This window comes from Nomascus leucogenys, chromosome 9 (genome assembly GCF_006542625.1).
Source record: "Nomascus leucogenys isolate Asia chromosome 9, Asia_NLE_v1, whole genome shotgun sequence".
Taxonomy (NCBI): domain Eukaryota; kingdom Metazoa; phylum Chordata; class Mammalia; order Primates; family Hylobatidae; genus Nomascus; species Nomascus leucogenys.
In genome coordinates, this window is record NC_044389.1 from 33,085,569 (window position 1) to 33,110,977 (window position 25,409).

The 25,409-nt window shown below is 43.7% G+C and overlaps 1 long non-coding RNA gene and 1 pseudogene across 1 annotated transcript in view; both read left to right on the forward strand.

Annotated features, from left to right (window-relative positions):
* LOC105738764 overlaps nucleotides 1–25,409 on the forward strand; it is a 111,856-nt gene that overhangs the window by 37,857 nt on the left and 48,590 nt on the right. The gene's annotated exons all lie outside the window — the stretch shown is intronic.
* LOC100602286 lies at nucleotides 23,234–23,946 on the forward strand (annotated as a pseudogene).

Genomic DNA, 25,409 nt, shown 5'->3' on the forward strand with positions numbered 1-25,409 from the left:
TTCTAAGCCTACACATAGTCACACTAGTGCGTGGACTCAGCTACCTGTTCTAGAAACGCTAAGCAAAGAGGTATATGAGATTGTTTGTCTTGAAGTCTGCTTGCTGAGGTGGGAGATAGGACCCAGACATCCTTGAATTAGGATTCTTAGGTTTCTGTCACTCACAATTATCTCAACTCTGCCACTTGTGATTGACACTGATGAAATTTTTTTAACCGCTATAAGCCTCAGGTTCTTCATTTGTAATATGGAGATTATAGTTCCTATATCAAAAGGTTGTTACAAGGATTAATGAGCTTATAGTTATAAAGCACTGTATTAGTTTGCAAGGGCTGCCTTAACAAAATACAACAGATGGTGTGGCTTAAACAACAGAAACTTACAGAAAAAATAAAAATAAAAACAAACCAACAGAAATTTATTTCTCACAGTTCTGGAGCGTAGAAGTCCAAGATCAAGATGTTGGAAGGGTTATTTTTCTCTTTTATTTTATTTTATTTTTTTTGGAACAGAGTCTCATTCTGTGGCCTAGGCTGGAGTGCAGTGGTGCAATCTTGGCTCACTGCAACCTCTGCCTCCCAGATTCAAGCAATTCTCCTGCCTCAGCCTCCCGAGTAGCTGGGATTACAGGTGTGCGTCACCATACCTGGCTAATTTTATGTGATCCACCTGCCTTGGCCTCCCAAAGTGCTGAGATTACAGGTGTGAGCTGCTGTGCCCATCCTGGGTTAGTTTCTTCTGAGGCCTGTTTCCTTGAGTTTCGGATGGCCATCTTCTCACTGTCTTCATATGGTCTTTCCTCTGTGCACCCTTAGTGTACCTTTGTGTGCCCTTATCTCTTCTTTTTTTATATTATTATTATACTTTAAGTTTTAGGGTACATGTGCACATATCTCTTCTTTTAAGGACACTGGCCAAACTGGATTAGGCCCACCCTGATGGCCACATTTTAACTTAATGCCTGTCTCCAAATACAGTTACATTGAGAGAATATGGGTGTTAGAGCTTCAACATAGGAATGTTTGAGGGACACAATTCAGGCTGTAACAACCACCTAACACAGAGCTTGGTATATAGTGTGTTAAATAAATAAATAAAAGTAAAACCTAACACTTTGATTGAATCTCTGTTCTCAGCCTGTGCAGTTTCTTAGGGATGGTGAGTCCTGTACGCTCGCTACCATGTGTGTGCCATCACACTTCTCTCTCGTAAATGCATCTCTCTCAAACTTCCAGAATGGTTCCTAGTCCTGTTATTTTTATACTGCTGGGTTTTGGAAGATTCTAAATGTACTCACTTTATATCCTTTGTGATTTTCTAGAATTTAGAAATATCCTCTCAGCTTTTAGCTTTTCAGATGGAATGGTCCCCTGGCACAACAGAAATATCCTGACCCGGGAGTCAGGAGATCTTGGTTCAAGCCTCAGTTCTACTGCAAACCAGCTTTGGGCAAGTATCCTCAACTTTCTGAACTTCTGATTGTCCAGATAAAGACAGTGGGGTGGGGGGGAATGGACTAAGTGCTACAATTTAATATTCAGTGAACATTTCACAGAACATGGTAGATAAAAACATGGACTTTGGACTCAAGACAGATGTGGCTTAAAATCCCACCTCTACTACTTTCTAGTTGAGTACCTTTGGGCAAGTTACTTGAGCCCCAGTTCCTCATCTGTAAAATGAGAATAATGGTACCTCCTTTCATAGCGTTGCAGTGAGGCTTACATGAAATAATGCATATAAAGTTCCTTCAGTATGATGCTTGGATGTGCAAACTCCCTGGCTTCACTGTATTACTGAGCCATCTTTCCCTGTGCTTATCTTTCCATAGAGCCAGCAACCAGACCACACACACTCTCTACTCCAGGTGTAGCAAGAGATTGGTTTTGTTTGAAGAAAGAATAATGTTCTCTGTTTTGTTGCTGGTTCATAACGGTGTTCAGCATTTTGATTTTTTTTTTTTTTACTAAAGTAATACATTAGTCTCATGCTCTCTGTGGGTCATAAGTAGATCAGTTCAACAGCAGGGGCCGGGCGCAGTGGCTCACGCCTGTAATCCCAGCACTTTGGGAGGCCAAGGTGGGTGGATCACCTGAGGTCAGGAGTTCAAGGCCAGCCTGGCCAACATGGTGAAACCATGTCTCTACTAAAAATACAAAAAAAATTAGCTAGGCATGGTGGTGGGCACCTGTAATCCTAGCTACTTGGGAGGCTGAGGCAGGAGAATAGCTTGAACCCGGGAGGCAGGGGTTGCAGTGAGCTGAGATCATGCCATTGCACTCCAGCCTGGGCGACAAGAGCAAAACTCCATCTCAAAAAAAGAAAAAGAAAAAGAAAAATTCAACAGCAGGGTGAACAGGCACACAACAGTGCAACTGCTCAGTTAAGGCCTTCATTATAATCAGGATATGAAAATCAGTGTCTGCAAGATTTTTCACTGGTTTTATTATCATACTTTTTATAGCTTCTTGTTATAGCAAAGTGTCAAATCATTTCTTTTAAAATTTTTGTCTAACCTTCATTGCAGTATATAATAAAAATTTATATGAAGAAGAAGTAATATTAACTTTGCAGTATTAAATCCGTTTTCCTTTCAATCCATAGAACAAATGAAAAATAGAAAAAGTGCTATACCCTCCTCGTTGTCAGTCAAGGCAAATATTTAATTAAAACTTTTTCTTGGTCCCACCTCAAGGGCTGGCAGATGTCTAACCCCTAAGTACAAGTCATAGATCTATCCTAATAGCTCTTGAGATCATTGCTGGAGGATATGGTTGAAGGTGGTGGTAAGAAGGTGCATCCTGCTTAAAGTTAGTGACTCAATTTCAAACCAAACGGATAACAGTTAGGTTTCAGTTGGGAGAACATTTTGAAGTTCCAGGTTTATTCCACTTCAGTTGTTTTTAAAATCAGAGGTTTTAATGCAGCTAAATGTTCTTTAAAAAATATGTCTGGCATTTCGTAAAAAGAAAGTGCACCTAAAGGGATGTCAAAGATTCATCTAAATTTGATTCCCAAATGATAGTTTCTCAAGTGTTTAAAGACAGTTGTTATGTCTTGTGGGCGTCTGCAATTTTCTTGGCTAAATTCTTCAGCTCCTTCAATGACTTCTCATGTGACAGCATTGCCCAGTTCTGAATGTCTTGTTCAGTTGTCATTCAGTGTGCTTGTCAACCTGAAAGTGATGAAGTCACCCAGAGATGAACTTACCACTTCAGATGTGGATTGACCTGTGAAAAATGAAGTCATTCTTCTCCCATCCCTCTGTGGAATTTTACACTTCCATTAACCCTAGCCACATAAGCCTTAGTTTGTCAACAACATCACAATATCAATTTATACTTTCTTTTTGTCAGCAAAAACCTCTAAATAACCTGCTGTTATTTCCTTCTCCCTAACAAGAGTAATTAAAAAAACTTTGGTTTTGAAAGAATGATAGATTTTCAGGAAGTTGGAAAGATAGTACTCAGAGGTCTGGAGTATCCCTCCCTCAGTTTCCCCCAATGGTTACATCTTACTTAGCTATAGTACAATAGCAAACCCAGGAAACTGATATTGGTACAATGTGTGGGTACAGTTCCATGCCACTTTATCTCTTTTTGCCTTAAAGGAATAATCTGAGCTCATTAAATAACAAAGCCTATAACTACATAAGCATCTTCAGATGCCGTCCTCTTTTCTCCCATTTTGGAATCCTTCGTAATATATTGTCAGAATTGAACTTTTGAGAGCTTCTCATTTAACTTGAACTTTCCTCTCTTAATATGTCTTAATCCTTCTCCAGACTGAAACAAAAAAACAAAAGAAAACAAAACAAACCAACCAATCAAGCAAAATCATCTTCCCTCAGTTCTCCCCATATCAATAAATTGGCACCACCATTTGCTCAGTTACTCAAGCTCAGTTCTGGAAGACAAGCTTACTCCTCCCCTTCACTTACACCCCTTATCCAGTCCATTAGCAAATCATGGCAAATCTGCTTTTGGAATTCATCCAGAAGCCCCATAATGACCATCCCTGCCACATTGAAGCCACTGCCACTCTGGCCTCCACCACTGATCTCTGGCCTCCTCATTGACCTCTGCTCTTGCCTCCTTCCAGTCTGTTCTCCCCAATGAGCATAGAGAGAGGCTTCACAGGAGTAATCTAAGCCACTGGCACTCTTCAGCTTAACCTTGCCAGGGGCTTTCCACACAATAATAGCTAAATACTTATTTATACAGCACTTATTATGTGCCGAAGGATGTTAGTGCTTTACAGATTGTCAAGTCTTCACAACACTCCTGTGAGGGCAGCTGTGGCATGATCTACATCCTACAGCTATTATACATCCACCTGTCAGAGAGGGCATATGACTGTCCCAAGGTCTTACAGCTCCCATGTGGAAGAGTCAGGATAAGACCTCCACAGATTAGCTCTGGAGTGCACTCTATGCCATCCTGCCTTGTGCCTCACCCACAAAAGAATTCACATTTGCATGGCCTAAAAGACAGCAGCATCCTGCCCTAGTACCTCCCTGACCCCATTTCCTACCACTCAGCCTCCTCCATACACATTGGCATCTTTGCTGCTCCTTTGACATGCTAAAAGCATAGCAAAACCCTCTGCAGCAGCACCCTCCTGCAGTAGCACTTCCCTGCAGCAGCATCCCCCTGCCAGCACCCCCCTGCAGTGGTACCCCCTGCCAGCACCCCCCTGCCAACACCCCCCTGCAGCAGCACCTTAGTACCTGCTCATCTCTCTGCCTGCAATACTCTTCCTCCAGAAAGACTCATGGCTTGGCCTCATTTTATTTAGGTCTCTGTGCAAATGTTTCTACCTCAGACAGATCTTCCCTGACCACCAAAATAGCAGCCTTCCATCCTTGCCACTATCTCCCGAGCTTGCTTTATTTATTTTTAAAATAAACTTATTTTTTAGGAATAGCTCTTGATTTACAAAAAGAAAAATTAAAAAGAATAGTACAGAGTTCCTATATGCCTCACATTGGGTTCTTCCAATTATTGACATCTTATTTTGGTATAATACATTTGTTATAATTAATGAACAAATATTCATACATTGTTACTAATGAAAGTCTACATTTTAGCCAGATTTCCTTAGGTTTAACCTAGTATCATTTTCTGTTCCAGGATTCTATCCAGGGTACCACATGATATGTAACTGCCATCTCCTTAAGCACCTCTTAACTGCCACAGTTTCTCAGACTTTCCTTTTTTATGACCTTGACAGTTTTAAGGAGTACTAATTGGGTATTTTATAGATTGTCTCTGTATTGGGATTTGTCTGATGTTTTTCTCATGGTTAGATTGGAGTTATATGTTTTAGTTAGGAAGATCATGGGGGAAAGCGCCATTCTCATCATATCATATCAAGGGTACATACTATCAACATGACTTATCACTGTTGATGTTGACCTTGATCATCTGCCTGAGCTATTCTTTGTCCTGTTTCTCTACTCTAAAGTTATTCAAGTTACTCCCCCTCCAACCCCTTTTTATACTGTACCTTTTTGGAGGAAGTCACCCTGCACAGCTCACACTTAAAGGATGGGGAATTAAGCTCCATCTCCTTGAGAGTGGATTATCTCCATGTGTTATTTGGAATTCCTCTGTCTGGAAGGTTTCTGTCTTCCCTCCCATTATTTATTTATTTATTCAGTCATTTTTGTGTGCCAGTGTGGACTTATGGTTATTTATTCTGTACTTGGGTTATAATTCAATGCTACTGTATTTACTTTCCTGCTCAAATTTTTCCAGCTTTGGCCCTGGGAGCTCTTTCAGTTTGCTGCTGTGTCTCTTTGACGTATTGCCATCAATGTGGGGTTGTTTTGTTTATCTGTTTTGTTTCTCCACTTTTGAGTACTTTCTTACTTCCTGGCACTGTGTTTTAAGCTTATCTTGTATATAGCCTACATTAGTCCTAGAATCAAACTCCCAAGAGTTTGCTTTATTTTTCAATAATACTTATCACTACCTGAAATTATGTGGTATATTTGTTTGCATATTTGCTTTTTATTACTCCCTCCCCCAATAAACAGCAGTTTCCATGAGGATAGGAACTTTGCAGTATTCCTAGTTATTGAACAGTGCTTGGTACAAAATATATTCTCAGTTAACTTTGTTGAATCAGCTTCAGAAGTTGGTTGTTCATAACTCACAATTTACTTTTTGGCACATGGGAGTTTTGGCTGTCATGGTTATTTTTTCCTAAAGTTTTCCTCATCTTTGTAATCCTGATGCCCCCTTACTTGTTCATCAAAATTAATTCTGGAATAGCAGTTCCTTTATTGCTTCTTCAATTCTGTATCCAAAATAAGAATTTAGGGAAGTTCTGTTTTTTTTTAAAAGAAAATGAGACATGCAACTTTTTTCCAGATAACTGAAAACAATTTCCTACCACATCTATATTTTCTTTCTTTTTTTAAGACAGGGTCTTACTTTGTCACCCAGGCTGGAGTACAGTGGCATGATCATGGCTCACTGCAGCCTCGACCTCCGCAGCTCAAGCAATCCTCCTGCCTCATCCCTGTAAGTAGCTGGGACTACAGACAGGCTATAAGTATGTATGTATGTATGTATGTATGTGTATATATATATATATATATATATATATATATATGTATAGACAGAGTGTCACCCTGTCACCAGGCTGGAGTGCAGTGGCACGATCTCAGCTCACTGCAACCTCCGCCCCCCAGGTTCAAGCGATTCTCCTACCTCAGCCTCCCGAGTAGCTGGCATTACAGGCACACACCACCACACTCAGATAATTTTTATATTTTTAGTAGAATGGGGTTTCACCATGTTGGCCAAGATGGTCTCAATCTCCTGACCTTGTGATCCGCCCGCCTCGGCCTCCTAAAGTGCTGGGATTACAGGCGTGAGCCACCATGCTTTGCCGATTTTTGTATTTTTTTTGTAGGGATGGGATTTTACCATGTTGCCCAGGCTGGTCTTGAACTCCTGGGCTTGAGCCATCCACCCATCTCAGCCTCCCAAAGTGTTGGGATTACAGGCGTGAGCCACGGCACCCAGCCCAAAATTCTGCTGGCATTCCCTCTTCTCTTCCTCTTTCCCTTTCTAAAGAGGTGGCTACCAAATTGCCAAGTTACCAAGGGATAATTAAAACGCCCTTCAGGTTTCATAAATATTTATTGAGCACCTATTCTGTGCAAGGCCTTTATTAGGAATTATGGGTAAGGAAGCTTTATGGCTCTTATAGTAGGGATTAATGGCAAGAAAGATATAGACAAAAATAATTACAGTAAAGCAAAACATGTAAAATTCTAGTAAGGAAAAAGTAAAGTGCTTTGGAGGTTTGGGAAGCAGAAAACTGCATCTATTTGGCAGGCAGGGGAACTGGGAAACTGTCATTAATCCTGGGAATAGTTGTAAATGATGGATATAGAAAGAAGATATATCTGGTAGAAGGTGCAGGATAACTCCTGACATGAAGTTGGGAAATTTAGTTATGTTTTGAAAACAGCAAGGAAAATAGGTTCCCTAAAGTTTATGAGCACATGTAGAAAAGCAGTGACAGGTAGGACTAGAAGAAGCAAGGGATTACTTTGGAAAGAACTAGGAATGTAGGTAGAGGAGTTTGAAGTCAGAGGTGTTTGAGTTTAAATCATACACAGGAATCCCAGAAGGTTTTTTAGGAAGGGGTTCTTTGAGGAAGAAGTTATCTTGGAGGAAGTTGAGGTAAAGGCAGAGAAAATGATCAGGCATGTTTTGCAATAGAGTTAGAGAGCATTAGTGAAGGCATAGACCAAGCTTGTATCTGTGAGCATGGGAAGGTGAATAAAGATGCAAGGTGGAGCCTGACAGAATTTGACAACCAGGGGGATCAAGGGGAAGGGGCACCAAGCATGACTGAAGAACTAAGAGTGACACCTAGGAGAGTGGTGGAAAGCTACAAACACAGACCAAGGGGAATGAAGAAGAGGAAACTATGAAGAGCCCAGTTTTGCTCCTTGTTCCTCTGGTCTGTCCCATCTGGGCAGCCATTTAGAGGCCAGCTGTTTGGGAGGTCCAAATTCCGAGGACAGTGAGGGCCTCCTCTGGATAAGAGGCTGGAAGTTTTGCCTCTCCTCTCAACCACAGTGCTTCCAGAAATTTCTGATACAACTGACCACTTTGATTATACCTTCTGGTTCCTTAACTGCCTTAGGGAAAACTGCTGAAAAATAAGCCTCCTAATTCATTTGCCTAATGTTCCCAATAACACGGACTCTTTCTTTCAAGTCATAAAAACAATCTCCATGTACCAGTAGTACAAGGACTGAACCACTCAGCTTCTTGGTATATATAAACTTGAACTATGGATTGCATTTTTCACATTGGAATAAATATGCCTCCAGGATTACTCCACTTGAAGGCCCCCTACATTCAGCAAATGGATAAAGAGCTCCCAGACTTGCTGACATACATCCCAATACTGGGATTACCCTGGTCTACTTTAAAGGTAAAAGTTTTTTTAAAATGTAGTAAATTCCTATTTTTCACAGATTCTGTGTTTGCAAATTTTACTCACTAAAATTTATTTGTAGCCCCCAAATCTATGCTCAAGACACTTCCCTAATCATTCAGATGCCTGTGCAGAGGGTAGAAATATTTGAGTAGCTGGACATACATGTTTCAAGCTAAGATGAAACAGGTGACGCTGTGCCTTCTTGTTCCAGCTCTCATACTATAATCAAGTGTCATTTTTGCAGTCTATTTAGTGCTACATTTTTCATATTTTTGCACTTTCTTTTGGTGATTGTGCTGTTAAAATGGCCCCCAAGCATAGGGCTAAATTGCTGTCTGGTGTTGCTAAGTGCAACAAGACTAAATGCCTTATGGAGAAAATACATGTGTTAGCTAAGCTTGGTTCAGGCACGAGTTATAGTGCTGTTGGACATGAGTTCAATGTTAATGAATCAACAGTATATATTAAATAACGTGTCTTTAAACAGAAACACACATAAAACAAAGGTATCTATTGATTGGTTAATGAAAATGTAGCCAGCGGCTTGCGGGAACACCATATTTCCCCTGGGAAAAATGGTTTGGCTGGCCTGGTGCAGTGGCTCATACCTGTAATCCCAGCACTCTGGGAGGCCGAGGCGGATAGATCACCTGAGGTCAGGAGTTCGAGACCAGCCTGGCCAACATGGTGAAACCCTGTCTTTACCAAAAATACAAAAAAATTAGCTGGGCGTGGTGGTGGATGCCTGTAATCCCAGCTACTCACTACTCAGGAGGCTGAGGCAGGAGAATTGCTTGAACCCGGGAATCGGAGGTAGCAGTGAGCAGAGATCACGCTGCTGCACTCCAGCCTGGGCAACTCTGTCTCAAAAGAAAAAAAAATGGTTTGGTATTCATAAATTCAGGGCTTACAGAAACTTTATAGAACATAACTACTTCAAATGAGTATCAACTGTGATCCCTTCTAAAACCATAGCTACATGCTAAAACAAAAGATGCAGACAGTCATAGATGCTTTGAGTTCATCTGAGCTGAAATCATTCCAGTGGATAGATAAAAATCTGTCCAATCCTGAAGACCCCATGAAAGAGGCATCAGTACCTACATTCTTTCACCATTGTTTATGTATACATGTATGTACGTACATACACCTTCATCCAAAAAAAGATTTGAAGTGACTTATTCAAAAGATAACATAAGCCAGAATTAGGTAAAATAAGAAGTGTTAAAGAGAAAGGAAAAGGAAACACAGTGCTAGGCACACGGTGGTACCAGGAATGAAGCAAATACAAAATGCACTCAGTCTGGGCCGTTGTGACAAATGTACCATAGACCGGATGGCTTGAACAACAGACATTATTTATCACAGTTTTGGAGGCACTGAGATCAAGGTGCTGGGAGATCTGGTGTCCAGTGAGAGCCTGCTTCCTGGTGTGAAGATGGCTGTCTTCTTCTTGTAGCCTCATGTGGCAGAGAGCAGAGAGGCAGAGCAAGCTCCCTCATGTCTCTTCTTATACAGGCATGAATCCCATTTCACCTCCAAATATCACCACATTGGGGATAAAGTTTCAACATATGAATTTGGGGGGCACAAACATTCAGTCCGTAGCATGCAGGATTGGATCCTAGGTATTTAACAAATTTGGGTCATAAATCTAGCCCTAAGCTTTTGAGCAGGGAATGAGAAAAGGAAATGGATTAAGATATACAGGTCACAGGAATCATAAAACAAACATGACACTGTTTATTCAGAGTAACTCAGATGTGTTTCCAAGTTCTAGCAGCTTCCCACTGCACCTCTGATTCCTGCAGGTCCTTGCTGGCCCCTGAAGCCTTGTCAGCCAGCACCTCCCTGCTTCTCCACCATGTTTCTCACCCCTCATCTCCTTTTTGTTCCTTGAACATGCCAAACTCATGCCTGACTTGAGGCCTTTACACCATGTTTTGTCTCTTCCTGGAATGCTTGTTCCCCACATCTTCACATGTCGAATTTGCCATTCAGGTCTCAGCTGAAAGTCCCATCTTCAAAGAAGTTTCTGACTTTCCAGTCTCAGAAGCCTCCCTTCCCTTTTCTACCCCCTTGTCTTGCTTCACCTTCTTTAATTTTTTTCATAACAGTTAATCACCACATAACTTTTATTCACTTATTTAATCATTTGCTCATTATGTATTTCTCCCATTATGTGAGGCCCATAAGCACAAAGACTGTACCTTCCAGAACACTGTCTGGCAAATAGTGGGATGCTCTGTAAACACTCGTTAAATAACGAACACTGAAACTAAAACTAGGGGAAACTTTTTCCAAAGGGTCCTCATTAAAAGGGACACTGAGCAATGCAGTGGATATACTCTTAGCAGCGCCCTCAAAGCAGACACAATAAAGAGTCCCCAGCGATTCTTGCTTTGTTTTGTTTTATTTTTTTTAAAGATAGGGTCTCTCTCTTTTGCGCAGGCTGGACTGCAGTGAGGTGATTGTAGCTCACTGTAGCCTAGAAATCTTGGGCTCAGGCAATCCTCCCAACTTGGCCTGCTGAGTCACTGGGAATACAGGAGTGCACCACCACACCCGGCTTTTTTTTTTTTTTTTTGAGACAGAGTCTTGCCCCGTCACCCAAGCTGCAGCGCAGTGGCACGATCTCGACTCACTGCAACGTGCGCCTCCCAGGCTCAAGCAATTCTCCTGCCTCAGCCTCCTGAGCAGGTGAGACTACAGGCACACCACCATGCCTGGCTAATTTTTATATTTTTAGTAGAGACAGGTTTTGCCATGTTGGCCAGGCTAGTCCCCAACTCCTGACGTCAAGTGATCTGCCTGCATTGGCCTCCCAAAATGTTGGGATTACAGGTGTGAGCCACTGCACCTGGCCTATTTTTTTTTTTTTTTTTGGCAGGGACAGGGTCTCGCTTTGTTGCCCAGGCTGGTCTTGAACTCCTGACTTGAAGTGATCCTCTCACCTTAGCCTCCCAAAGTTCCGGGATTACAGGCATGAGCCACTGCAACCAGCCCCCAGTGATGCTTAATTAGTGTCAGGTCAGCTCAGAGCAGGAGGCAACCAAGACATACCAGAGTAGTTCTGTCTACACTTTCTAGTTCTACTTTCTCTCTGACTGTAATTGCTCTTGTTGCAACCAAAGTCTGTTATACCATTTCAATAGATTCAGATAATGGTAGGCTGCTATCATCTGCCTAAAAAAAAAAAAATCATTTTATAGATGTTAACAATGGCATCAATTTGCATTATTTGGAAGGTCCACTGAATTAATATAAAGGTGACTTTTTGGAATATATTTGAAAGAAGTATTTATTTTTATTGAGTAGATACTCAATAATTGATATAATTGCTAATATAAGCAGATATCTTCTGGGCCTATTCAAATTATTTAAACAAAACATTATGAATTAACTCATAACCCTATTTGTAAATTTATGTTTACTAAAGTCACTGACTATGCTGTACACTAGTAGTCATTAATACCTTTTTCATCAACTTTAATATAGCACCAATTGTAAGCAAATCACATATTGATAAGAAAGAAAAAATCTATTGATTAACATTATAAGACTCAGTTTTAGGATGTATCTCAGTATGAAAAAAATGATAAGAGCTAACATTTATTAAACACCTATTATCACGTAGGCACTGTGAGCTAAGTATTTTACATGATTGTTCTCTTTTATTCCCTGCAAAATACGAAGGGATAGGTAGCTTTATGATCCCCAGTTTACAGATGATGAAGCTGAGGGTAGTTATTCCATTTCACAAAGCTGATATATGACAGAGAACTAGAGTGAGCTCAGAACTGTCTGACACTGGAGTCTGAGTTCCAAGCTACTATGTTTAGAATACCTTCTGTCTTAGTCTATTTCCTGTTGCTATAGCAGAATAACTGAGACTGGATAATTTATAAAGAAAATATATGTATTTCTTACAGTTCTGGAGGCTGAGAAGTCCAGGGTATAGGGGCTGCATCTGGTGAGGGACTTCTTGCTGCTGGGCACTCTCTGTGGGATCCTGAGGTGGCTCAGGGCATTGCATGGTGAGGAGGCTCATGAGAGATGTCCAAACTGGCTTTTACAATAGATCCACTCTGGTGATAACTAACCCACCCCCTCCACAACCCGTTAATCCATTAACCCATGAGTGGAATTAATCAGTTTGTGAGGTTGGAACACTCATAAACCAATCACCTCCCCAAAATCCCATCTCTCAACACTGCAGACATGAACTTGGAAGGTACACATTCAAACCATATCACCTTCTACAATCTTATTTACTCTATTGCTTTTCTTAGTCATATCCTCTTGGATCAGGGATGTGGAACCTTCTATTTGTCTACCAATGATGCAAATTTCTTAAAGGTGATGTTCACTCTAATGAGAAGAAACTTATTTAAAGGCAGCCAAGTGACATTCCTGTTTGTATTTCCTTGATTTATTTGTTTCCATTGCTCATAAGCAGCTGGTGTAGGGATTCTCACATACTCCACTAACTTGGGTCTTATAGACATTAAAATTAAACAACTATTCCATGGATTTAGAGGTTTGCGATTGGTTCCTTGACCAGGGGTGCACATCAGAATTACCTGGGAGCTTTCTCAAAATATGTGTACCTGGGCCCTTCCCCCAGCCTACTTACATGGAGTTCCTAAGAATAGGCTGAGGTATGTGCATTTTAAATCTCTCTTCTGGATAATTTTGATGATAGCTCCAAGTTAAGTGGTCTGGTATTAATTTTCATCAGAGCCAAATTTCTAAAGAAAGTGGTGCCTAGAGATGCCACAGAGCTATCAGTCAAAAAACCTGGCTCTACTTTTCCAGTTACTCATGACCATTTTCTCGATCTATTTCTCTACGTGCAAACTTTAGAAATTATCAATAAACCAATCAACAAACATTCAACACATTCTCACAGTATGCACAGAACTAAACTGTAGCCTGGAAACTGTTGCATACATGCATTCTCTCTTCTCCTTAATGACCTTGCTCTCTGCTTAAAAGGACGAGTCCATAACTCTTAGTCTGGCAAATTTAGCCCGGATCCACTTTTCCTGCATCATTCCAGGTACAAGCCTCACAAACACATTCACATACACAATTTCTAATAGTATCTCCTCACTCCCCAGCATAGTAACACAAAAACATATCATGTTCTACATGACCTGCTCTTCCTCCTATAACCTCCCTGATTTAATCTCCTGCTGATTTCCTCCTCAGTCACTTGGCTCAAGCCACATTTTGCTATTTCTAGATCATGCCAGGCTTGCTCCTGGTTCAGGACCTTTGTGCTTGCTCTTCTGTCCGTCATGCTTGTTGCTAGATAACCACATGGCTCACTTCATCACTTCCTCCTGCACTTTACTTAAAGTGCTCCCCTCAGTGGGGCCTTACCTGGCCACGCTATCTACAATGTCAAACTCCATCTAGGCATTTCACATACTTCTTGCCTGTTTTACCTTTTCTCCCTATCCCTTATCGCTATCAGCCTTCAAAGCCCATCTCAGAATGTGAAAAGAGGGAAGATGCCCAAGAAAATGCAATAAAAACAAAAAATAGACAAAACCCCAAACAAAAACCCCACAGGAATTTGGTATTCATTGTATAATGAACAATGAGAGAGGATAAAATTCCGGCCAAAGGCAGAGTAAATCCAACAAGGATGAGGAAGAAGGCGACAGAAAGGATATTCATTTATACGAATAAGCAGATTTTCTACTTTCTTTTTCCTTTTTCTTTTTCTTTTTTCTTTTCTTTTTTTTTTTTGAGGGGGACAGAGTCTCACTCTGTCACCCAGGCTGGAGTGCAGTGGTGCGATCTCAGCTCACTGCAACCTCTGCCTCCTGGGTTTAAGTGATTCTTGTGCCTCAGCCTCCCGAGTAGCTAAGATTACAGGTGTGTGCCACCATACCTGGCTAATTTTTGTATTTTTAATAAAGACAGGGTTTCACCATGTTGGCCAGGCTGGTCTTGAACTCGCGGCCTCCAGTGTTTCACCTACCTCATCCTCCCAAAGTGTTGGGACTACAGGCATGAACCACTGCACCCAGCCAGTTTATATGAATAAGCAGGTTTTCTACTTTCAATACTACTTTATTTTTTTGCTCAAATTGTTCCAGCTTTGGACATTGGGAGCACTTTCAGTTTCCTCCTGTGTCTCTTTGACATGGCCCCATCAGTGTGTGTTTGTTTTGTTTGTTTTTTTTGTTTGTTTTTGTTTTTGAGCACTTTCTTACTTTCTGGCGCTACAAGATGTTTTAAGCTTGTCCTGTATATATCCTGCCCTGCTCAAAATCTAGAATTTAAAGTATGAGAACACATCCCAAGATAAAAGGACAAAATCAGATTCTATGAAGACTGTTAACAGTAGCAAAGAGAGAACACAGAAAATGGCTAACAAGAGGGCAGACATAAGAGTTCAGTAGTGATACTAGAGTTTAAGTAACAAAATAAACAGTCAATTTCCATATATGAATGCAAACGTGGCCGGGTGCAGTGGCTCATGCTTGTAATCCCAGCACTTTGGGAGGCTGAGGTGGGCAGATCACCTGAGGTTGGGAGTTCAAGACCAGCCTGACCAACATGGAGAAACCCCGTCTCTACCCAAAATACAAAATTAGCTGGGCGTGGTGGCATGTGCCGTAATCCCAGCTATTTGGGAGGCTGAGGCAGCAGAATCACTTGAACCTGGGAGGCAGAGGTTGCCATGAGCTGAGATTGCACCATTGCACTCCAGCCTGAGCAACAAGAGCAAAACTCCATCTCAAAAAAAAAAAAAAAAAAAAAAAAAGAATGTAAATGCATTCTTATGGATTTCCCAGAGACTTGGTGGACAATGTCTGGTGACTGCAACGTGGCTGTGGGAGGGCATGCTTTTGCAGATTTGCTGGGCCCAGCAGACATGGCAAGTCCTGGCTATCCATGAACTCAAGCACAGAAGCCCAACGGGCACATTTAGGGGAAAGCTCAATACAAGGAAAACCAGTAGTAACAACATGGCAGGACTGAGAATGATGCTACCTTAATACAGCATAAAGAATACAGATGTGGCCAGGTGTGGTGGCTCACGCCTGTAATCCCAGCACTTTGGGAGGCTGAGCAGTTGAATTAGATAACTTTAAAAGTTATCTGGAACTGCTGTGGGAGTCTCACAACTGTTATAGTCTCCATAGGCACTTAGCTCATGGGTCATTTCAAATGTGGCAAAGTCACTTCAGGCTGACCACAGCCTTCTGGTTCCCTCTATCCTTGGGCTGCATAAGCATTTGAGGCTTTGAGGAGAAGATACACAGGCCAGGGACCTTGTCATGTAACGTTGACCACCCTGCTCCTTGTGCAAGCTGCCATCTTTTTTTAAAAAATCTGCCATCGGTGAGTACAGAAAAATAAAAGGTAAGCACTTCGTATGGGTATATGACTGGGGATGGGGCAGGGGAGATTCACTTATGGATTAATAAAGATAGTGAACAAAGAAAGGGGACAGAGATTATGCTATGGCAATAAAGTAATTCATATCTGTTTTGCTATAAAATAACTATTTTTCTCTAAATCTAATGTTAATGTCAGCCAAAATCACCTCTATTCATTTATTCAATCATCAAGAGATATTTATAATCTCTTGAGTGTCAGTTTGGTACCAAGCACTTTTCTGGGCACTGGGATACATTATTGAACATGATAAGCTTCTCAGGTGAATGCAGGGAAAGAACTGGGATGTTGCTTTTGACTGATGCAAACTTCTGCCATTTTAGTGTACAACTGAAAGGGCTGCACACTCCTGTGGCTAATTCCACAATGACACGACCTCTTCCAACCCACTGTGAATCCTCTTTGCAAATTTTACATGGGCTTACATGTTAATTTTTCAAACCATCACCCCTTTCTTCTATTCCCTTTCTTCCCAAAAAAAAAAAAATCCACAAAAACAAAGGGAAAAAAAGCTCTAAAACAATAAAGTGGAGGGTATATTTCCTCTTCATTATTTTGTCTTTTCATGCCCTTCACATCTGGCCTCTGCCACAACTGGCAGCAGAAATGCTACCCTATCATGAGAAAGGCTTTTCTGGGGGACGTGTGCCCCTGGCAGCAGCGACAGCAGTGGCAGGAAGTACAGGAAACCTCATGAGATGGCCTGTTCTTGAACACTTGCCAGTCTGCTTCTGCAGACTCATGAGGTTAAGAGAAACATGTGAGTTACCGGGGAGGTTATTGGAACAGAGCCCCAGTTCTCGATTGTTTGAGGTTCACTCATAACTGGCAAAATGACCACAGGGCACAACCTCAAGAGTTCTAGCCATAGCCTGTGGCCCTGGTGCTGCGTGTTGAGATGCTTCTGATGTTAAGCCCCCAGGAAGTCTTCTGGTTTGAAGCACCCAGGAAGCCCAGCAGTTAATGTTGGCAACGAAGGGCAGTTAAGTGAGGCTGGCTCTGCTAGTGCTGTGACACATGGGCTCATGGCAAGACACTGTTACTGAAGCCTTGCGAGGTCATGTGAGAGGGGAGGGAGGGATGATAACCCCTCCCTGTTTTTATGGGGCAAGAAGGTGGCTGATTCTGAGGGAAAAGGGAAGAAGTCTGGGTCATAGACCAGAGTTAACCTCCGTGGAAGACTCAGGATGGGGCCCTGTGATTACTGTTTTGCATTTCTGGACAATTTAACTAACTGGTCACACATGAATATAAGCTCTGAGATAAAGACGCTGGGCCCCAGTCACCAAACTTCCAAAAGTTTCATCACTTATTATTTTTATTTTTATTATATTTTTGAGATGGAGTCTCACTCTGTCGCCCAGGCTGAAGTACAGTGGTCACGATCTTGGCTCACTGCAACCTCCACCTCCTGGGTTCAAGCAATTCTGCTGTCTCAGCCTTCCGAATAGCTGGGATTACAGGCTAATTTTTGTATTTTTAGTAGAGATGGGGTTTCACTATGTTGTCCAGGCTGGCCTTGAACTCCTGACCTCAGGTGATCTATCTGCATTGGCTGAAAGTGCTGGGATTACCGGTGTAATTCCAAAGTGTTGGGATTACAGGCATGAGCCACTATGTCCAATATTCATCACTTTTTTTTATATTTATTAATTTATTTATTTTGAGACGGTGTCTAGCTCTGTTGCCCAGGCTGGAGTGCAGTGGCGCAATTTCGGCTCACTGCAACTTCCACCTCCCAGGTTCAAGAGATTCCCTGCCTAAGCCTCCCGAGTAGCTGGGATTACAGGCGGCCGCCACCATGCCCAGCTAATTTTTATATTTTTAGTAGAGACAGGGTTTCACTGTGTTGGCCAGGCTGGTCTCGAGCTCCTGACCTCATGATCAGCCTGCCTCAGCCTCCCAAAGTGCTGGGACTACAAGCATGAGCCACTGTGCCCGGCCTCATCACTTATTATTAAGAAATGGAAAGAAAGAGAGGGAAGGAAGAAAGGAAAGAAGAAGGGGAGGAAGGAAGGAGAGGAGGGAAGGAAGGAAGGAAGGAAGGAAGGAAGGAAGGAAGGAAGGAAGGAAAGGAAAGAGAGAGAGAAAGAAAGAAAAGAGAAAGGAAGGAAGAAAGAAAAAGGGAAGGGAAGGAAGGAAGAAAGAAAAAGGGAAGGGGAGGGAAGGGAAGGGGGAAGGAAGGAAAAAGAAAGAAAATTCTTCTGACAAATATTGTTTTCTGAACAGCACACTCCATTCTGAAAGTGCTGCATTAAAGCCAACCCAGAAGGACTGGACCCAGGCCTTAGCTCCACCCCATGTAAATCCACCCAGGCACATGCCCAGCTACCGCACCCTTTGGTTTTCTGCCACATCTGGTCATCTGATTGCACACCTTGAGAGCTGGACCCCTGGGATGGTTTGGCTCTGCCTTTAGGACACAAAGGCACTAGGCCAGGCACAGCATCTAATGTGCCTAGCAGATGCCTTCTTCCAGCAACACTGGTAGGTAGCCTAATTTGGAGGAAGAATGGGAGCCCAGCCACTCTATGGCCAAAGACTAGAGATAGGCCCTGGGCCAGTCACCGCTCAGGTCTTGGATTTTGAAAACCCACTCTGCCACTCCTTTCTCCTGGAGGGGAACTCCCCGCTAGGCTGGAAACTTAAAGAGTAGAGCTGGGGATTGTGAGGCTGGGTGAATGACAGCCCTGGAACTGGGCCTGTGAGTCAGGAGACTCAGAGTGGGGCCCAACATTGTTGTGCTCAGTTGAGAATTATCATCTGACTCCTATACTGGGGATGCTGATAAGGCCCTTAACCTGCTGGTGGAAGTGGTGAGAGACTTCCTGGACTGCTGATAATTTGGACAGAGGTATTAAATAATTGAATTATAAAATGCAGTTGATGATATAGATGCTAAAACACTGAATGTGTCTTTTTAAAGCAAGCTCCAATATCATTATTAAGTGGATTATCTTCTCTCTGCTCCCCACCTTACACAGCTGGCTTGGAGATTTGACCCATCTTACACATTTTCTCAATCTGCCATCAAGCCGTAATAGGGAGCATTTCTTTAACAGATACCAACGCAGCTAATACAATTAAAGGTGTATTAGAAAAAAAAAAAAACAACGAAAAACAAAAAACTATTTTCTAAAGCCTGGGTGTGACCCATTTATTTAAGATAAGAGGGGGTGCTCAACTTCTGTTGGGTGGGGCTGGAAGATGCAGGGTTTATATCAGTATGTCTCCTTGGGCAACTACTAAAAATCAGCTGTCTCCACCATCATCACCACCAAAGACATAAAAACACACGAGAAACCCTGCCACATAGATTGCTTACAGGCTGGCCAGGCAGATAGATTCTTTTGTTTTGGTTTTTTTTTTTTTTTTTCTCTTTTTTTTAGATCTCTTTTTTTTTTTATTAATTTTTTTTGCACACAAAACAATAAACATTTTCTAAAAATACATACAAACAAAAAGATGCGTATCAAACATATTAGGAAGGTTGCACATGGGAAGACGGGGAATAGAAATGGGGAGTGGGAATTAAAGAAAATAAATGAGAGAGGGACTTTGTATGGATCAATGATAATAACTCAATCCTCTATTTGACAAAGAAGGAGAAGGAAGAGGAAGAAAAAGAAAGTGGGATAAAGGATCAGAAAGGGAGGAAAATAGAAAAAATTAGAGTATGACTCCAGGGTAGACCTGTTTTGTTGTCACTGGGTTGGTTGGTTGGTTTGTCTGTTGTATTTTTCATATGTTTCGCCATGTTGGCCAGGCTGGTCTCGAACTCCTAGCCTGAAGTGATCAACCCCCCTCGGCCTCCCAGAGTGATGGGACCACAGGCGCAAGCCACCACGTCCAGCCCCCACATTGCTTCTGGCCTCCGTGGTAGACCTCCCAGACGGGGCGACCAGGCAGAGGCGCTCCCCACATCCCAGACGGGGCGGCCAGGCAGAGGCGCTCCTCACTTCTTCCCAGACGGGGTGGCTGGGCAGAGGCGCTCCTCACTTCCCAGACGGGGCAGCCGAGCAGAGGCGCTCCTCACTTCCCAGATGATGGGCGGCCGGGCAGGGGCGCTCCTCACTTCCCAGACGATGGGCGGCCGGGCAGAGGCGCTCCTCACTTCCCAGACGGGGCGGCCGGGCAGAGGCGCTCCTCACTTCTTCCCAGACGGGGCAGCTGGGCAGAGGTGCTCCTCACTTCCCAGACGATGGGTGGCCGGGCAGAGGCGCTCCCCACCTCCCAGACGGGGCGGCGGCCGGGCAGGGGCTGCAATCCCAGCATCCTGGGAGGCCAAGGCAGGCGGCTGGGAGGCGGAGGCTGCAGCGAGCCAAGACCACACCACCGCACTCCAGCCCAGGCAACACCGAGCACCGAGTGAGCGAGACTCCGTCTGCAGTCCCAGCACCTCGGGAGGCCGAGGCTGGCAGAGCACTCGGGGTCAGGAGCTGGAGAGCAGCCTGGCCAACATGGCGAAACCGCGCCTCCAGTCAAAGGAGAAAAAGCAGGCAGTGGTGGTGGCGCGCGCCGGCAATCCCAGGCAGCCCGCAGGCCGGGGCAGGAGAATCACGGGAGCCGGACACAGGGAGTCTGCAGCGAGCCGACTAGATTCCAGCCTGGGCCACAGAGGGAAGAAAAGAGAAGAAAAAAGAAAGAAAGGAAGGAAGGAAGGAAGGAAGTTTTGTTTTTGAGACGGAGTCTCATTCTGTTGCCCAGGCTGTAGTGCAGTGGTGCAATCTTGGCTCACTGCAACCTCTGCCACCTGGGTTCAAGCGATTCTCCTGCTTCAGCCTCCTGAGTAGCTGGGATTACAGGCGTGTGCTACCATGCCTGGCAATTTTTTATTTTTAGTAGAGACGGTGTTTCACCATGTTGGCCAGGCTGGTCTCAAACTCCTGAACTCGTGATCTGCCTGCCTCAGCCTCCCAAAGTGCTGGGATTACAGGCGTGAGCCATCGCGCCCCGCCTAGATTCTAAGCCGTATCTTTAACTAGAGCTATTGTTAAACATTGCTTTTTTGTTTTGCTTGAGATAAAATCCTTTTATAAGTAATACCATAGTCATCAAAAGGCTAGAATAAAAAAGATTAAGTCTGCTCACCACGAATATATTTCCAAGCAACATCCAAAGTAACAATCTTTTCTGCAACAATAATGTTGTGATGGTATAATACTTTCACCAGCCTTATCTACTCTGATCCTTATGATGACTCCCATGAGGTAAATTAACCCAGTTTTACCATTCTCACTTTCCAGCGTGGATCAAAACCATGCAATATGCTGATGAAACCTGTGCCTTTAAAAAAAATAACTCCAGACATGGTACTGGGCTAGAAACTATGATAGAAGCAGAATGCCTGCCCATGTGACACATCAGAACTGCTTTTTTTTTTTTTTTTTTTTTTCTGAGATGGGGGTCTCACTCTGTCACCCAGGCTGAAGTGCAGTGGCACAGTCACCACTCACTGCAGCCTTGACCTCCTGGGCTAAAGCGATCCTCCCACCTCAGCCTAGCTGGGACTATAGGCACACACAACCATGCCTGGCTAATTTATTATTTTTTTTTTAGAGACAGAGTCTCACTATGTTGCCCAGGCTGGTCTCTAGCTCCTGGGCTCAAGGGATCCTCCTGCCTTGGCTTCCCACAGTGTGGGATTACAGGTGTGAGTTACTGCACCTGGTCAGAACTCCTCTTCTTGAACTGGGTCCTGTCATATCCGTCAGTCATAAGGTCAGATGGGTCCAGCAAAATTCATTATACAATAGAAATGGTATACACTTGGAACTGAGCAAAGCAGGAAGAGGGCACAGCAGGCTACACAGCAGAGAGCTCAGACTCCTGGCACCCACCACTGTTACACTGGCACCCATCCCTTTTCTAACACCCATGGCTATATGGGCAATTCTTAACCAACAGCTAAAGGAGGATCAAAAAGCCCAAGCTTGCTTTATGGATCGGTTGGCTTGGTACTCGTGTGCAAGTTGAACGTTGATGACAGCTGCACTTAGTGTCACTCAGGCCTGACCTTGAAAAAGACAGGGGTAAGAGAAAATCTTCCCAGTGAACAGAGCTTTGAACAATGCACATGCCTATCCACTTTGTCTGGAAAGAGAAGTGGTTCGAGGTTAGAATATATATAAAATTGTGTACTGGAGTATAACTCAGTCAGAGGTTTGGGATTTTATTTTCCAAAAAATGACTCTTGCCCCCTGGGGCAGCTTCCCTTAGCCCCAGGACTGGCCTGTCTCCTCTCTGGGGCCCTTGCTGTACTCAGAGTGCCCCTCATAGGGTTAGGTGGCCCACTCTCTCTTTCTAGGGAGCTGATGGACCACGATGGCCCAGAGTCCATAGCTTATATAGAGAACATGTCACAAATACTTTCTGAAACTCTAGCTCCAGCTCTGGGTTAGGGCCCCTCCTGGCACAGACTTCTGAGAAGCCTGAACAAGGCCCTGTCATTTTCTATACCAGAATTAGCTAAGAACAATACAGATCTAATGCAAACATATTTAGGGGCATGTGGAAAGGAGGTTTAAATTTGCATTTATTTATTCATTTTTAATTTTAATTATTATCTTTTTAGATGGAGACTCACTCTGTTGCCCAGGCTGGAGCACAGTGGTGTGATCTCAGCTCACTGCAGCCTCCTCCTCCCAGGTTCAAGGGATTCTTGTGCCTCAGCCTCACGAGTAACTGGGATTACAGGCGCCTGCCACCACACCTAGCTAATTTTTGTATTTTTAGTAGAGATGGGGGTTTCACCATGTTGGTGAGTCTGGTCTTGAACTCCTGTCCTCAAGTGATTCATCCACCTTGGCCTCCCAAAGTGCTGGGATTACAGGCGTGAGCCACTGTGCCTGGACTAACTTTGCATTTATAACAGTCTGGTTGAGCTTTGCAGGGAGAAGGAGAAGGAGGAGATTTCTCAATTAGCCACTTGATTGGTGATATAACTTAAATATTTCAGATTGCAATTTAGCTCACAGTCAGATTAAGGGAGAATTTAAAACTATGCAGAGATCTTTCAAGAAATTTATTTAATCGACAAGCGCCATTTCTTTATCATGGAAAGACTGGCCTAGGAAAGCCCCGACCCTTTCCTCTTCTGGTTCTGCAGCTGCCTCAACATCACCAGGCTACCAGGAAAGCATAATATAAAAAAGGGCTCATCCTGGAGGATGATGCCCTTGTTGCCATTAATTCTTATAAAATTAAACTGGCAAACAAATGTGCAAGAATCATGATCATGATGATAGTAGTAATATTTAAAGTAATACTATAAGGTAAAATTGTTATCTGTGGTTTTCGGCCTTTACTTTATATAAGAAACACTTGAAGATTCAGTGCGATGCCTAAATCCAAGTGCGACAAGAAAGTCTCCTTAACCAAAACTGCCAACAAAGGCTTGGGATTGAAACAAAACCTGATAGAAGAGCTTCGAAAATGTGTGGACACCTACAAGTACCTTTTCATCTTCTCTGTGGCCAACATGAGGAACAGCAAGCTGAAGGACATCCGGAACGCCGGGAAGCACAGCCGGATGTTCTTTGGCAAAAACAAGGTGATGATGGTGGCCTTGGGTCGGAGCCCATCTGATGAATACAAAGACAACCTGCACCAGGTCAGCAAAAGGTTGAGGGGTGAAGTGGGTCTCCTGTTCACCAACCGCACAAAGGAGGAGGTGAATGAGTGGTTCACGAATACACAGAAATGGACTACGCCATAGCTGGTAACAAAGCAGCTTTCACTGTGAGCCTGGACCCAGGGCCCCTGGAGCAGTTCCCCCACTCCATGGAGCCACAGCTCAGGCAGCTGGGCCTGCCCACTGCCCTCAAGAGAGGTGTGGTGACTCTGCTGTCTGACTACGAGGTATGCAAGGAGGGCGATGTGCTGACTCCAGAGCAGGCTCATGTCCTGAAGCTTTTTGGGTATGAGATGGCTGAATTCAAGGTGACCATCAAATACATGTGGGATTCACAGTTAGGAAGGTTCCAGCAGATGGGAGATGACTTGCCAGAGAGCGCATCCAAGTCCACAGAAGACTCAGAAGACGATGACTGAAAGGGACTCAGGATTGAAGGTCTCCTGGAACCTTCTGGGTCTCACTGGACCGTCAGGACTGCTGCCGCGCCTCTGGAGAGAGCAGCTTTTTATTTGTCTGTAGACAGGGAACGTGATGGGCACTGACCTCCTGTAAAGAATAAAACTCTGGGCCGGGTGCGGTGGCTCACGCCTGGAATCCCAGCACTTTGGGAGGCCAAGGCGGGCCGATCATAAGGTCAGGAGATTAAGACCATCCTGGCTAACACGGTGAAACCCCATCTCTACTAAAAATAGAAAAAAAAAAAAACTAAAAAAAAAAAAAAAAAGAAACACCTGGGGAGATTTAAAAGGCACAAACACCTGGCCTCTATTCCCTGCGATTCAGATTCAATTGCTGTTGAGAGAGGAGCTAGGCATCTATGTTTTGTTTTTTGATTGATAAATAATAGTGTTAGCAGCAGATCCATACAGATCTGCAGCAACCTCAATTCCTTTTTTTTTTTTGAGATGGAGTCTCACTCTGTTGCCCAGGCTGGAGTGCAGTGGCGCTATCTCAGCTGACTTCAACCTCCACCTCCTAGGTTCAAGCAATTCCCTGCCTCAGCCTCCTGAGTAGCTGGGATTACAGGCGCCTGCCACCACGCCCAGCTAATTTTTGTATTTTTAGTAGAGACAGGGTTTCACCATCTTGGCCAGGCTAGTCTTGAACTCCTGACCTCGTGATCCACCCACCTCCACTTCCCAAAGTGCTGGGATTACAGGTGTGAGCCACTGCGCCTGGCCAGCAACCTCAGTTCTTGCCTCCTCAGGAAAAAGAATTCAACCCAGGGGCATAAGGCAGAAGGAGAGACCCATGCAAGTTATACAGCAGGAATGAAAGTTTATCAAAAAGTCTTAGAGCAGGAATGAAGAAAATACAGTACACTTGGAAGAGGGCCAAGTGGATGACTTGAGAGATCAAGTGCGCAGTTTGACCTTCAACTTGGTGTTTGTATGTTGGCAGGCTTTCTGGGTTGTGTTACATCTCTTCTGATTCTTCCCTTGGGGTGGGCTGTCCGCATGTGCAGTGGCCTGCTAGCACTTGGGAGGGGCCACATGCACAGTGTGTTTATTGGAGTTGTGCACATGCTCACTCGAGGCTCTCTTCCCTTACCAGTTGGGTGTCCTAGAAGGTCATATACCAGTTAAACTCTGCCATTTTGCCCCTGAGTGTGCATGCTTGAGCCCACTCGCCCACCTCCTGAGATCTTATCAGGAAGCTGCTGCTCACCAGTTTCAGGTGTTTTCTATCTATTGGGAGACACTGGCTGCAACCAATTATTATTGGTTTAGCCACCACCTGACCATCACCTGATGGTCACCTGACATTCCTGGTGCAGGGGGAAGTGAGGGGGCACCTTGTCCTGCCCTTCTCATGTCTGCCTAACTACCTGCTGCTATAACAATAGTTGAATAGTTGTACATGTAATTTTAGGGACCAT